This window comes from Triturus cristatus, chromosome 3_1 (assembly GCF_964204655.1).
Source record: "Triturus cristatus chromosome 3_1, aTriCri1.1, whole genome shotgun sequence".
NCBI lineage: Eukaryota > Metazoa > Chordata > Amphibia > Caudata > Salamandridae > Triturus > Triturus cristatus.
Window position 1 is genome coordinate 672,881,773 of NC_140583.1, and position 14,930 is coordinate 672,896,702.

Sequence of the window (14,930 nt, forward strand, 5' to 3'; positions counted from 1 at the left end):
TATGTAGCATTATTTACAGACGAGGGAAGTTATTTAGAGTTTGGAGGAACAGAAAGTCTGCTGTAAATTGGCAAATATTCCATCCTCTGGTAGAAATACTTGATCTAGTTGTCTGTACACCAAAAGACAGCTGAGGCCCACTTTTGGTTGCCACTCAACACTTAGTATGGGACAGCTGTTGCTAGTTTTCTCCAAATGGGTCTACCATGCAAGTCCCCTCAACAACACTCGTCTTCCCACAGCTTTGAAAAACGATTAGCAGATTTATATGCAAATAGAATGAAATAAACATTGAGTCCGCTTGGCTTTCAACTACGTCTGCAGTGCACCCACCCAAATGGTAAATGCACTGTAGGAGTAGAGATCCCACTAGTAGATCTTGATTTCCCGAGAATCATACTCTTGGGAAACTTCCTCTTTTTGTTTCAGCTGTCTGCATCCTCTCATGTCTACAACCCATCCCGCTCTGCTTTCAACATCTCTGCCATTCCACTGCTGCCTCCTGCATTCTCCTCCTCAACTCCTCAGCTATTGTGCATCCCGTAACACCACCCTTCTTCCTTGCAGCACTTGCCCCTCCAGCCAACAAGGCTGCAAGCCTGCTTCTGAATATACCCCAGCTAAAGAGGGTACACAATCCAGCTGAATGATCAAATGTCTAGTTCTTATCATTTTCATTTTCTCCTTGAAATATAACAAATTGAGAATTTTTAAAACATTTTTTCCAGAGCAAAATGCTTCAATATAAAATGCAATATTTAAAACAACGTATTTAATAAAACTCTGCAGTCAATCCTGTTGATACCTGGGCCCGAAGCATAATAAGTAATCAGATAAGTCCCACTTTGAAAGCATTTTTGATTTTTATATACAGTGAGATTTATTTGTGTAAATCTGTTGGGTAGCAGGGGAAGACTACAGCTCAGCATGACAGCTGTGCTCTCCAAATAACAACTGTTATTGCAGATCAGAGATGGGTAGCATTTGTCAGAGCTCTGTGTGTGTGTCCCTTCCTGGGAGGGGCACAGAGCTCTATATCAAGAGTGAGGACCATTGGTAGATCAGTCTGTGGCTCCAAGTAATTTCCATGGGAATAGTGTCAGGACTGGGGATCATTGGCAGAGCAGTCTCTTGGTTACATTTCTGGGGTGCCTAAGGTTGCTGCAAATCAGGGATGTGAATCATTGGCCGAATTTTCCATAATACCAAGAGGTGGCAGAGCGATGGTTCTCAGTTACAGGAGACTAAGGAGAGTTGTAAATCAGGATGGAGAAGTGTTCTCAGACACATGTGAGCCCAAGTTCTGAGAGAGTCCAAGATGTCAGGTCTGTGGCCTTTTGAAAAAAAGTCTGCAGCTTCATTTGCTGGAAGGCTGATGGGTGCTGAAGATCAGGACTGAATAGCATTCAAACAACAGTGTGTGAGTCTTAGTTCTGCAAAAGTAAGGGTGTTGCGTATCAGGACTGTTAAGTATTAGAAGAGCATTCTGTTGCTCACAGTGCTGAATGGTGTAGGAAAGTGCCCCTTTTTAGGTATCGCCTAGGCAGCACATGCTGTATCCACAATATGGGTTTTGAGCACGGCCCATCTTTTTCATTGGTTTCTCTTACTGTCCTTCGTAAATGCCTACTTTTGTTTGGTGAATATGCTTAGAAGTACCTCTTTTTACACTTTTTTTAACCACCCATAAGGATTGCCCCTGTTGCATGTGCTCTTTCTCTTCATGTTGTTTATGATACTTTGTGAGCACTCTTTTTTTTTTTTTTTTTGGTGACTTTTTGTGGCTCGAATAATAAAGCAAGTCCACAAGCACAATGGACTTGTCTTGTTTCGTGACTTTAAGATGCTTGTTTTCATACCCCGTTAGTAACAAGCTTATCTTGTGGCTTTTCGCTGCCCGTTTTCGTCTCACGACAAGAATGTGCTTATCTTGTGCTATTTCAACTTTAACAAGCTATGGTATGTTTTGTTTGTTTTGGTGCCTCGGCTCGTGTATACTGTATCTTTTATAAATCCACATTAAGTTGCTTTCGTTTTCACTCCTCCGATTGTGTTTGACGACTAGTTTTATTAGTTGTAGCTTTCAAAATACAACATGCTTATCTTGATGTCTTGGCTTGTGTAGACTGGATTTATCTTTATAAACACCCATTATGTTGCTTGAATTTTTTTACTCCTCGCATCCTCTTTGAAAACGGATTTAATGTGTTTCGGGTTTCAAAATACAACTAGCTTATCTGTGCAATTTACACTTTATAAACACACAGTATGTTTCTTCTGTATGCGTTCTTCGGTTTGTGTATACTGTATTTACTTTGGGCTTTTGGGGTTCAGTAGGGGCATTTGTACTTTTGCAACAAACCGTATGTATCTATCATTTTCGTTCCCCCGATCGTGTTGTAGAAGTTTAATTAATTTTGGTTTTCAGAGAACAACGCTCTGTATTATTTACAGATTTCTAATTAAAACACACTTTTCTGGTGGTATTTGCACTTTATAAACCCACAGTATGATACATTGATTTGCGTTCCTCTGCTCGTGTACAATGCATTTTCTTTGGGCTTTCGCACGTATGTGGTGGCTATTGTGTTTAAGAACAGATGGTATCTTTCCTTTTTTTATTGTTTCATGGATTGTATTTTGGTGGCATTTGCACTTTATAAACAGACGGTGTGTTTCTGTAGGTTTGCATTCCTCGGCTCGTGCACATTGTATTTATTGTGGACTTTTGCGCTAGTGTGGAGGCATTGATAGTTTAGAAACAGATGGTATGTTAATTTTATTTTTCTTGTGTCATGTTGTCAGACTTTGTTTGAGTGTTGCTTTCGGACAACGCACTTATTTTGTGGTATTTCTACTCCGTAAACACACAGTATGTTTCTTTTGTTTTGGGGATTTAACTCGTATACACTATATTTATCTTTCTAAACACACATTTGTTTTCACTCCTCGGCGAATGATTTAGGACTGTTTTTAAAATATATTATTTCTGGCTTTACAACTACAACATGCTTATATTGTGTTCCTTTGCACTTTACAAACACATAGGGGTCTATTAGGATGGGGGGCGGACTCCTGTCCGCCCGCCACCCTAGCGGTGCAGGTACCAAAGGTCCCACACCGCCAATTAGGATGCGACCGCCACCCTGGCGGTCGCATCCCGCGTATATTGCATTGTGGCGGGCGGTGCTGTAAGCAGCACCCGCCACAATGCAATATAAGCATGTTGTGCATTGGCATGCACAACATGACAGGCACCTTGTGTATGCCCAGTGCAGCCCCCGCCCCTCCTTGGGCCCATAAAGGGCCCCAACAGTGAATTCCTGCATGCCTTTCCATGGTGGAGTCTCTGCCATGGAAAGGCTTCCAACAGCCGGCATCATAATATGGATGGCGGTGCCTGCAAGGCACCGCCACCATATCATGGGCCTTTTCTGCCCGGTAGGCAATCAAGACGATTGCCTACTAGCGGAAAAACGGCTGACGGTCTTTCCGTCCGCCGCAGTACCCCCCGCCATGCTAATGTGGCGGGGGGGGGGGGGTAAAAGGCCTTCCGGCGGGGTGTTTTGGCGTGCGGATCGCCACCGCTGGTAGAGCAGTGGTGATCCGCACGCCATCCTAATAGACCCCTTAGTATGTTTCTATTGTTTTCAACTTTGGCTTGTATACACTGTATTTCTTTTTTTTTTTGGGGGGGCGCTGTCTCACTTATGTGGTGGCAATTGTATTTTATGAACACATGGTATGTTTACTTTATTTTGGTTTCACGGATCGTTTTCTAGGACTTTAATAATTTTTTACTTACCGACAACAACATGCCTATCTTGTGGGATTTGTGTTTTGCACGGAATGGAATGTTTCTTTGGTTTTGGTTTGTTTATGTTTTGGTGCCCCATCTCGTGTACACTGTATTCATTTTGTGCTTTCCAACGACACATCGCTTACGTAGGGACATTTCTAGTTTTAGAAACATACAATACGTTTCTATCGTTTATGTTCCTCCGGTTGTGTGAGGGGCAAAAAAAGTCATGGGATAGGAATGGAAACATGTTTTTCTGTTTTCCTTATTTTGCATCAATACATGTGGCCGTCACGTCGGAGGTATTTTGTTCCCTATCTACATTACCATCTTTTCCCAATGTGCGATCAGCACCCCCATCGTATTTCACATGGCAGTAAAAGTTAATGGGCTTTTCACCCCCTGCTGGTACAGTTTACACTTGTTTGAAAATCACTGCACATGTGTCTACTTTCTGTTGACGCAAAAATGTAAGTGTGGTAAATGGTTCTTTGTTAGTTTTAAGATTAAACTAAAACACAAACCATATTTTTTGTTTGAATATGTTTTCACTTTGCCACTTTTTGAAAAATATTTTGTAAAACTTTACACTTGTTAAATTTTACTTTTCGTGTTTACGGAAAAAGCGGATTTTTAAACCAACTCGATCAGCGTGAACACACAGGCTTTATAGCGCTTATGTTTTGCTTACTTCTTTTCTCATTTAAAAATTGTAGTTTTTTGTAAATTTCAGGTACAATGCGCATACCTGGTGGCATTTCTACTTTAAAAACCCAGGTTTTGTTTGCAAATTTAGTTACATGCGTTGCTTTTCTAAGAGGCATGAAAACAGTATTGTGAGAACGAAACAAAACATTTTTTTGTAAAGTCTTTTTTTTAAGAGGATTGTTTAGTTGTACATAATGTCTTCTTGGTTATATGTAATGTAACAAAAATTCTTACAACACTTTTTAGCATGCTGAACAGCAGCCACGCTGCTCTAACACATAGCTGGAACACATTGGCAAAACCAAAAGCTCTGGCTAAATACTTATAAGGCCCCCAAAGACAAGACCTATTGGCTATGCCAGTGCTTGTTGTCATGGTCACCCCACTTTTTGCCACTGGTACTGATGTTTTTCGATTGATGTGCACTGGGTCCCTGCTAACCAGGCCCCAGTGCCAGTGCTCCTTCCCCCCCAAAAAAGGTAAAAAGGCCTAATTTTGTTACAATTGGCACACACTTTAGCACCCCTGTAAGTCCCTTCTAAATGGCCTAGGGCATGGTTACTGAAGAGAGACTCCCATACAAAGTGCATCCAGACTGACATGGTGCAAACCATGTGTTAAAACACTCACTGTGTGCCATGCAAGTCACCCCTAAAGCAGGCCTTAAAAACCCTAAGGCAGGGTGCATTCTTTTTTATATGAGTACATATCTGCATGAGCAGATATGCCCCTTTGATGTCTACTTCTATTACTAGATACTGCAAGTGAACAGGGAAGCCCTCTTATGGTATTTACTAGGCACTGGTCAGTTACGAGTTACCCAGCTACATAATGGCTTCACTGAAACCTGTGGTGTTTGGTATCAAACACCTTGTCTTAATAAATCCATACTGATTCCAGTATTGGATTTATTATGACAGGCACCCAGAGAACACCTTAGAGGTGCCCCCTCAAACTTACTAGTCTTCTAGTGTGCTGGCTGACTAGTAAATAAATAAAAATTTACTGGTATCGTTCAGCCTCCCGCCACAGATGAGTTTCCGACCCCCTGTAGGTAAGGGCCAGCGCTCTACGAGGCCATGCAACTTATCACCTCCTCTAGCAGGATGGTTAGTGAATCTGCATACCAAGGCCAGAGGATTCAAAGCCTATGTCGCCTTTGATTTGCAACCCCCACTTCCTCCAGATCTGGAAAATGCCACCCCTTGCCCTGAGGCCCATTTGGCACCAGGACAGGCAGGAAATTAGCTATCAAGTAGGCATGTTGCGCTTCTTTTTTGGTGGAATTAGGAACTCTGGCACAGGGTTAATACCACAGGAAGTGGTCATATAGGGGGTGTAGGTACCCCAGGGGTAAGAAGCCCATTGACTACTACCCTTCAATCCCCTTAATGCCCCTAAATGTAATATTTAGGTGATCGGAAACCAGGAACTCTGATTCATCTGCCTGAAAGAAAAAGGACAAAGAGTCGAAAAGCGTTAGAACTCGGGACCAGCTCCGGATTTGGAGCCAAACCCTGCCTACCTGCTGTTGTCCCAACAATTGAAAATACTCGACTTGTCCTGCAGCTGTGCATTCTCCAAAAGCCTTGGAGGGCTGCCAGCACTTCCACAACTAGCCAGCATCTCTCTTGAAGCAGAGGAGCCACTTCCTGCAGTCACCAACTGCATCTTCCCTGTCCACGATTTTGCTGACCATCAGGTCCACTGAGGGAGCAACTCGCCAGGAGGAGGTCAATGAGGTCCAGGAGGTCAGCCCCGTCGATCCATCCGTCCTTCGGGGCCTTCCCGGAGCCACCCTGCATCAATACCTGGGGTACTGGAGCCACTTGTTAGCACCAAGGATTGTTGTGTTCAGTCAGAACACCAACACCACGAAAACCTACCTGTACGTCAAGGGACTTCGAGAGAGGCCAACTCCACACCGAGAGTGGCCCTGCGGTGTTTCTTTTCTATCTTCTGTAGGTGTTACGAGAACCTGAGAGCCTCAAACACCTCTGCACCAGAGCTCCCCAGCCGGTAGTCCCGTTATCTCTGTGGTCCCGAGAACCTTAAGAGCCACGCCCCAACTTTGGTTCTACCGGACTAGTCCCCCATGCCCCACTTACAGCCATTTTCTTTTCTTTTCCGCATTCACTTTAGCGTGTAGCGTTCAAGGCTACCACTGCGTAAAGCACCTCTGCACCTGGACACCCCAGGGCAGGTAAACTTGAACTGTTGGTGCTTTCTTGGACCTTGGTCCCTACTTACCTTAAATCCAGAAGAACAGTCTTATAAGTCGTCTGTAAGTGCAGTGAATGTTTCTCCCATAGGATAACATTACCGCGTTCAAGGCTCATGCCTTAAATCTAACAGCTGTCATTTTCTACTGTTATTACTGCGAAAATCGATGACGTTTAAAATACTTATCTGATGACCTTGATGTCTAAAGTTATATAAAAATCTGTTATTTTTCTAAGTTGGTCTCAAGTTTCTTCTCGAGTGTGTCTCTCATTTATTGATTCTGTGTGTACAACACTACTCACTGATAAGCCTAAACGCTTTCCCACACTACCAAAAAGAGAGCATTTGGGATTTTTTTGTTTAAGCCCTATAAGCCAGTGAGGGTCACCTGGACTTTCTACATAGTGCACCTCATTTTGGTACAGTGCAAAAAAGCCAGCTTACTACAAATGAGAAAGTGGCTCTAAATTGGTTCCGCGGAAAATTGTCAGAGCAGTCTGCAGCTGCCAGTGATGTGGCGTGAGCAAGTGGTAATGCAGACCAGGAACAAGTGTCATTGATAGACCGAACAGAGGTTTTCAATGCCAGGAGACTAATCATGGTGACGGCATATTGGACGAGCTGTCTGTGGATCCTAGTACATTGATAATATGGCATGTTGCAAATATTAACTGAAAAGTGTATGCAGAATGAGTGTAGTAGAGCATACCAAGATGTGTTGTAGATCAGTATTAAGATGCATTGAAGAAATGTTTGTGGGTCTCAGTGCCAGGAGACCAAGAGGTTCTGTACATCAGGACTGGAGGCATTAGTAGAGCTTTCTGTCACTCTGGAGCTGAAATCCATAGGAGTGTTTCACAACAGGGGCAAGGAGCACTGGCAAGGCTGTCTGTTTGTATAACTCAGTACATTTTACGTACCCGGAAATTGCTGCAAATTAAGACTCCGGAGCATTAACATATTGGTCTAGTAGTCCCAGTACTAGGAAACCAGACCAACATCCATTGTAGGTCCCAATGCTGTGAAGCCAAATACCTCTGCAAATAAGGACTGCAATAAATTGACAGACCACTCTTTTGGCCCCAGTTCCACGCAGACCAGGGGAGTTGTAAATTAGGGCCGAGGCTCGTTGGCTTTGCTGTTTGTGCGTCCCATTGATCAGTGAATGCTTCCCACTAGGACTGAGAATCTTTTGAAGCCCATTCAGACGTTTAATGAAGAGGTGACTAAGACAGAAACAGTTCCAAAGGGATTCATTTAACTCAACTTTGTAAGTGGGAGGTCAGACACATCACATGCACATCCTTCCAGGAGCTGTGGTTTTGCAGATCTGACTAACTGGATTTAATGGCACAGGAGAGCTGTCGGACAAGGGTTTTAAACTGTGGTTTGTGGCCCCTGGGGGTCTACTACAGTTTCATATATTAAATAAAATACTATTTAAAAGTTCTGTAAATATAAAGTAATTTGAAATTGAAGGTTAAAAATTAAATTGATATGTTTATCTTGGTTCGTGGGAGCAGCGCAAGTACAGCAAACCAAATAGAGTATGGACGATGGGTGGTCTCAATTGAAGCACTGCCAAAAGAGAGCATTTAGAGCTAAAAAAGCAAAGTGATCTGTTACAGCCTAGGAATTCACTTCACCTTTTAGAATTAAAAGCTCTAACCTTCTAATTGAAATTTAAACTTTCGAATTTTCTTTATTTGTTTGTGAATTAAATAACATATTTCGTCATCTGTGTATTTGTTTGATGTAGAAATTGCTTAAGCTGGTTCTCGGATTCCAGTCCTGATTTAATGGGGGTCCCCGGATTTCAGTAAGGATTCAGTGGGGGTCCATAGAAGTCAAAAGGTTAAGAACCTCTGCTGTATTTCAGTAAGTTTTCAGTTAGGGTCCACAGAGGTCAAAAGGTTAAGAACCTCTGCTGTATCACATTTCCACAGCAAGCGACAGGCATGGTGTAGTCCCTGCACAGAAAAGACTAAACACACAGTGCAGGATTCAACTGAAGCATTAGTTGCGTTTATCACAGACCAGGGGGTGTTGTAGCTCTGGATTGTGAAGCGTGTGCATGGCTGGCTTTGGTTGCTAGTACTCAGAATCTAAGAGGTCCTGGAGGGGTGCCGTCTGGAATATTGAGTGGTAGATCTCTTTTGACCACAATATAGAGACCTAAACACCGAAGACAAAAATATCAAGGAGGTACGTGTATATAGCTAGGTACAGATTTACTATTCTTCATTCCACATGTGCGTACCTTGAAGATCAACATGTTGTCAAGATACATGTAGAGTTAAAGTTCAGTAAACCTATACTTACCTGTAGATATTTTTGTTCGATACTTAGGGCCTCATGTAGGTAGCATACCAGTTACCACTTCTAAAATACCGAACGATACCGAATCGGTATTTTAGAAGTGGTAACTCGTATGTAGGTAATGAGTCGGTATTTTTTACCGATTCGTTACTATTCGGTAATTACCGAATCGGTATTTACCGATTCGGTAATGAGGCATACCTTCCCATTGATGGGAAGGTATGCCTCATTACCGAATCGGTAAATACCGATTCGGTAATGGGGGGAACACATACAAGGGTGGCAGGGTGTCACATTGACACCCTGTTGCACCCCTGATTCGGCCATGTGTGCACATGTGGCACACATACATGCCCTAAGGGCATGTATGTATGCCACATTGCACACTGCTACGCGCGTAAAAATGCATTAACACATACATTAATTATTTACCACCAACTATTAGTTGGTGGTAAATACCGACTCTTAAACACACACACACACTCCCCCTACATCTCGATTTTGGTTTCGGAATTTACCGAATCGGTAAAATTACCGATTCGGAAAAGTTACCGATTCGGAAAAGTTACCGATTCGGTATTATTACCGAATCGGTAATTTTACCGATTCGGTAAATTCCGAAACCAGAATTCGTCCCCTTACATACCAATAGCCAAAATACCGGTCGGTAACGGTATAATTACCGAAAATCGGCCGTTACCGACCGGTATTTGGCTACCTACATGAGGCCCTAAATCCTCGAAATTGTGGTAAAATTATATTTACCACTAGATTATAGCACATTACAGGGCTTCGAAATTTGGCTTATTGGTGCATATTTCAGTGAGACACCACCGCACCAGCCCTGGCTGTATAACTGTGATCTGCCAGCTTCTTTTTGTCTGGTACCCATTACACCGCCATAGTCAGACCTCACATATATTTAAAGAACAAGGGGACCCCAGTAGTGTGACCAGGGGTAGTTAAGATGGTTGAAAAAAACAAAGGTCTGGGGGAGGCAACTGTGGTCCTATGGTAGCCTGGGCTACTATTGTTTTAGTATCAGCGTTAGTCAGGTGGAACAATTCAAAAGACAATTCAAAAAATGTTCAGGCGGGTCTAGTTACGACATATATGCTGGGACACAAGGTTTTTGGAAAGAAAACACATTTATTAACAGCATAAATGGGGTATCAATTGCTATCCATGGTAATAGTTCTGGTGCTCACACAAAAAACATGAAAGTGCGTGAAGTGAAGGGCGCTAGTGACATGAAATTTACATCGCATTGATTACCACAGTAAACAAAACTCCTAAATAAATTTAATGCAGTAAGGGAGTTTTGGTTGTAAAGGGTGACGGCATTTCGATATCATTAATGTGAGATGATCATCAGGACGAGAAAAGTGTCAGCAGGTAGATTCTATTAAGGAAGAAACCAGAGAACAAACATTGGTCCCAGTTGTAGAGCAAGAGAAACGAGTCATGTGAATAGAGTAGCCTGTTACTGATAACTTCTACATAGGGAATGAGTAGTAAGAAACGGGAGAAATATGGAGCTGACAGATGGGGAGTCTTAGCGGTTGGCCACTCAGTGGACCAAGGTTCAATAGATTAATTTGCGTGTAGAAGAGAGCGCACTACTAAAGTGACTGTTGCAGATGCTGCGAAGAAAGTGCAGGGAACTTATTGCAGGACAAGGCATTATATAGCCGTAGTGGCTTGAGCGTACTATTGAAGTGTGGTACGCGCGGCTAATGCAAAAGGTGCAAAGAGAAAAGGCCTAATGCGGCAAGGAGAGTTAAAAATTGCAGAGTTAAAAATTGCACAAGGCCCAAGGTATGATGCAGGGCAATGGTAAGGTAGATGAGGCAGGGGGCCAAGACATGATAGCGCGAATGGACTAGGAAGCTTCTAGGGGGATTACTGCGGAGAAGGCAACTTACTAGCGAGGGAATTGAATCAGCAAAGCCACACGGGGCCAATGAGGAAGCGCAAACGTACTTGGAGGTGCGTCAGTGGCTGGAAGCCGTAATTGCTGTAATGGAAGGAGGGTAATAAGTGGCTGGAAGTTATGGGATGCTCGCAAGGCAGCGCAATGCAGAGGAACTTACCGGGGAAGGCCACGGAGGGCCACTGGAGGTGAAGTAAGGCATCCGAACAAGATGGTCCTCGGGGGATCCACAGCAACGTGGAGGTACCAGAAGGTATTCCTGTGGGGACTGGAAGGAATTAATTCCAAGTGGCTGCTAAGTGAAGAAAGTGGAAGCAAGCAGGCGCAAATTAAATTTAGACGAGCGGGCCACGAGGGGCCACTGGCGGAGAAGGAGACGAGCCTGTGTGTAATTTAGGGTGGGAATTAGACACCCCGACAGCCGTGGGTGTATAGCGAATAACCTGTAGAGATAAGGAGAAGGGTCAGCAAGGAATGCAGGCTGGGCGGGCAAAGGCTGAAGAACCAATAAAGCTGGAGCCGGTTACTAGAGTGATAGTGGGACGCACAGGGTAGTTGCTGTATTCGTCAACGGAGTTAATCCAGGAATGAGGCTCCGTGGTAGCGGTGGCGGTTAAGCCTGCGCTGACCTCTGCACATGTGCAGTAAGTGCAGTTCCAAATTGAATGCCGGGAGGCGCAGTGAATCCCGGTGTAGAGGGGAGGTGGCTCACGAGTTGCCGCCATGTTAGGTGAGGCAGTGAATGCTTGGAAGTGCAGGAAGGAGTGTATATTAGAAAGGTATGGTTAGCTAAAAAACAAAATCAAAAGAAGAAAAGAATTTCCTGTTAGAAGGTAGCACTAGGCATAGTGGTTGGAGTAAGGGGCAAGGGATCAGATCAAGAGGATTATTCACAGCAAAATTATTTATAAGAGAGCAGGATAAAAGCCTCACTAGGCGTTAAGGAGTGCAGTAGAGGGTGGTCGCACAAGGAATAGGTGTAATTGTTCGAGGCTGAAGCAGAGGAGAATTACATAATAATTACAATGTAATTATAAAGTACACAAATAGAACTTTTAAAAAAATAAATAAATCTGGTGCAGGGTACATATTAACAATACAGTTGGGAACAGTAGCCATGGCGAGATTACAGAATCGTGTTCCTTTTATCAAGTCCGTTTTCAGTGGAACGACAGTTGAACATCCATTTACACTCCAGCCTGTTGAGGATTGCTTGAGGATCACCGCCTCTGCTGTGGGGGCGTACATTGTCAATGACTTGCCAACGAAGGTCTTGTTCTGAGTGTCCTTTTTCCATGAAGTGCTCAACCAATGGTGCAGCGGTAATATGGCAGCGTATCCTGCTTTTGTGTTGACTTATTCTTTCTTTAACTTTTTGCGTGGTCTGTCCAACATAAATGAGATGACACGGACATTGGATGCAGTAAATTACGTTGATAGTATTACAATTTGAAAAGAAGTTCAATTTGTGCGTGACTGTACCATATTAAAAAACTTTAGTGTTGTTCGTGAGTGGGCATGCAGCGCAGTTTCCACACTTGAAATGGCCTGTCAATGGGGGAAGCCATAAATATGATTGTACAATATTTTCGCTATGGGATGGTTTGTGCGTCCGTACTAAGTGGTCCTTAATATTGCGACCAAGTTTGAATGAGAACAGGGGGTGCTTTGTTGGTGATGTTGATTGAAGTGATTAAGGGCCAATGTTGTTTATCAATTTCGTTATTTTGTTGCTTGCGGGACAGAATGTAGTGACGCAAGCAGTACGTGACATGGTTTTCTTGGGTCTGGGCTCTAGTAGAAATTCCCTATATGTGTACCATGCGCGTTTCATGGATCTTTTTACCAGGCGTCTGGGGTAACCCCTGTTGATGAGTTTAGCGCTTAGAGTGTCTGCTTCCCTTGGGTAGTCTTCTTTTAGTTTACAATTTCTACGTATCCGTAAGAATTGGCCCTAGGGGAGGCCATCCCTGAGTGCTCTTGGGTGGGCACTTTTGTAGTGGAGAAGATTGTTGCGTTCTGTGGGCTTCCTATATAAAGTAGTGTAAAGTCCTCATTCATTAGGTTTACTTACTTCACCTCCAGTGGCCCTCCGTGGCCTTGCCCAGTAAGTTCCTCTGCCTTACGCTGTCTTGTGAGCATCCCGTAACGTCCAGCCACTTATTACCCTCCTTCCATTACAGCAATTACGGCTGCCAGCCACTGACGCGCCTCCAAGTACGTTCGCGCTTCATCAGACCCGTGTGGCCTTGCAGATTCATTTCCCTCACTAGTAAGTTCCCTGTGCCTTCTCCGCAGTAATCCCCCCAGTAGCTTCCTAGTCCATTCACGCTATCATGTCTTGGCCCCCTGCCTCATCTACCTTACCATTGCCCTGCGGCATACCTTGGGCCTTGTGCAATTTTTAACTGCAATTTTTAACTCTCATTGCCGCACCAGGCCTTTTCTCTTGGCACCTTTTGCATTAGCCGCGTGTACCAGACTTTAATAGTATGCTCAAGCCACTACGGCTGTATTATGCCTTGTCCTACAATAAGTTCCCTGCACTTTCTTTGCAGCATCTGCAACAGTCACTTTAGTAGTACGCTCTCTTCTACACGCTAATTAATCTATTGAACCTTGTGTCCACTGAGTCGCCAACCGCTAAGACCCCTTGTCAGCTCAGTATTTCCCCTGTTTCTTACTCCTCATTGCCTATCTAGAAGTTATCAGTAACAGGCTACTCTAATCACATGACTCGTTGATTCTCTTGCTCTACAACTGGGACCAATGTTTGTTCTCTGGTTTCTTCCCTAATAGATTCTACCTGCTCACACTTTTCTCGTCCAGATGATGATCCTGATGATGATCTCACATTAATGAGATTGAAACACCGTCGACCTTTACAACGAAAACTCCCTTAATGCATTAAATTTATTTAGGAGTTTTGTTTACTGTTGTTATCAATGCGATGTGCATTGTATGTCACTAGCACCCCTCACTTAACGCACTTTCACGTTTTTTGAGTGAGCACCAGCACTATTACCATGGATAGCAATCGATACCCCATTTATGCTGTTAATAAACGTGTTGTCTTTGCAAAAACCTTGTGTCTCAGCATATATTGCATAACTAGTCCCGCCTGGACATTTTGTAGGTCGAGCCTAGAAGAGGGCATACGCTGTTGCTCGAGTTTTTGTAAGGGGATTTTCAAAGTGCTGCCAGCCACTGGCCTCAAGCTTGCGTGCATGTGTGCGTGAACGTGCGCAGCCGTCATCTGTCTTTTCTCCGTCACGGGTAATGCTTTTCGTTTTTTTTGTTTACTTCACACATCCTTACTAACTTGCATTCCCTTTCTATTCGATCGCTTTACCTTTTCAGGCCAGCAGAGAGCGCTATCAGCCCACACTCCTCAAGAACGCAAGCATGCCTAATGTTTAGAAGCACCACTTGTTTTTAGGTCTCGCCTTGCTATTGCGTAAGCGATCGCAAAGCGAGACTATTGTAAAGGGGCTTTTCAAAGTGCTCCCAAAAGCAGATTGCATGGCTAGCATGCGCACAATCACGCGCATCGTGCCGCCATGCACTCCGCTTTTGGGAGCACTTTAAAGGGTCCGCTCCCCCGCCTGGAATGCACTCCCCCGCCAAGCGCACGCGCCACGCTCCGCCGGGCTTGTTAATCGTGTCAGCTTTGATTGTAAATATCGTTTTATTCACAAACGCACAAAAGTGAAATCTAATTAGCTTCAACTAGGTGGCAGACTCGTGTTAGCGACACGCATTTAAATGATTTAGTTTTTTACTTCCTCGTTCAGAATTGGAAATGGCATTCACTAACACGGACAGCGCTCCGGATATGAATCGCTCATAACATCGGAGACTAACTATGCAACAAAACCGGTAACTATCTCTGCCAATGAGCCACTAACGTCTCCACTATGAATTATTTTCATTCAGCAGTCGCATGCA

At 43.8% G+C, this 14,930-nt stretch overlaps 1 protein-coding gene across 3 annotated transcripts in view; it reads left to right on the forward strand.

Annotated features, from left to right (window-relative positions):
• The window catches only part of CARS1 (cysteinyl-tRNA synthetase 1), a 465,335-nt gene that overhangs the window by 48,072 nt on the left and 402,333 nt on the right, over nucleotides 1-14,930 (forward strand). The window lies entirely within an intron of this gene.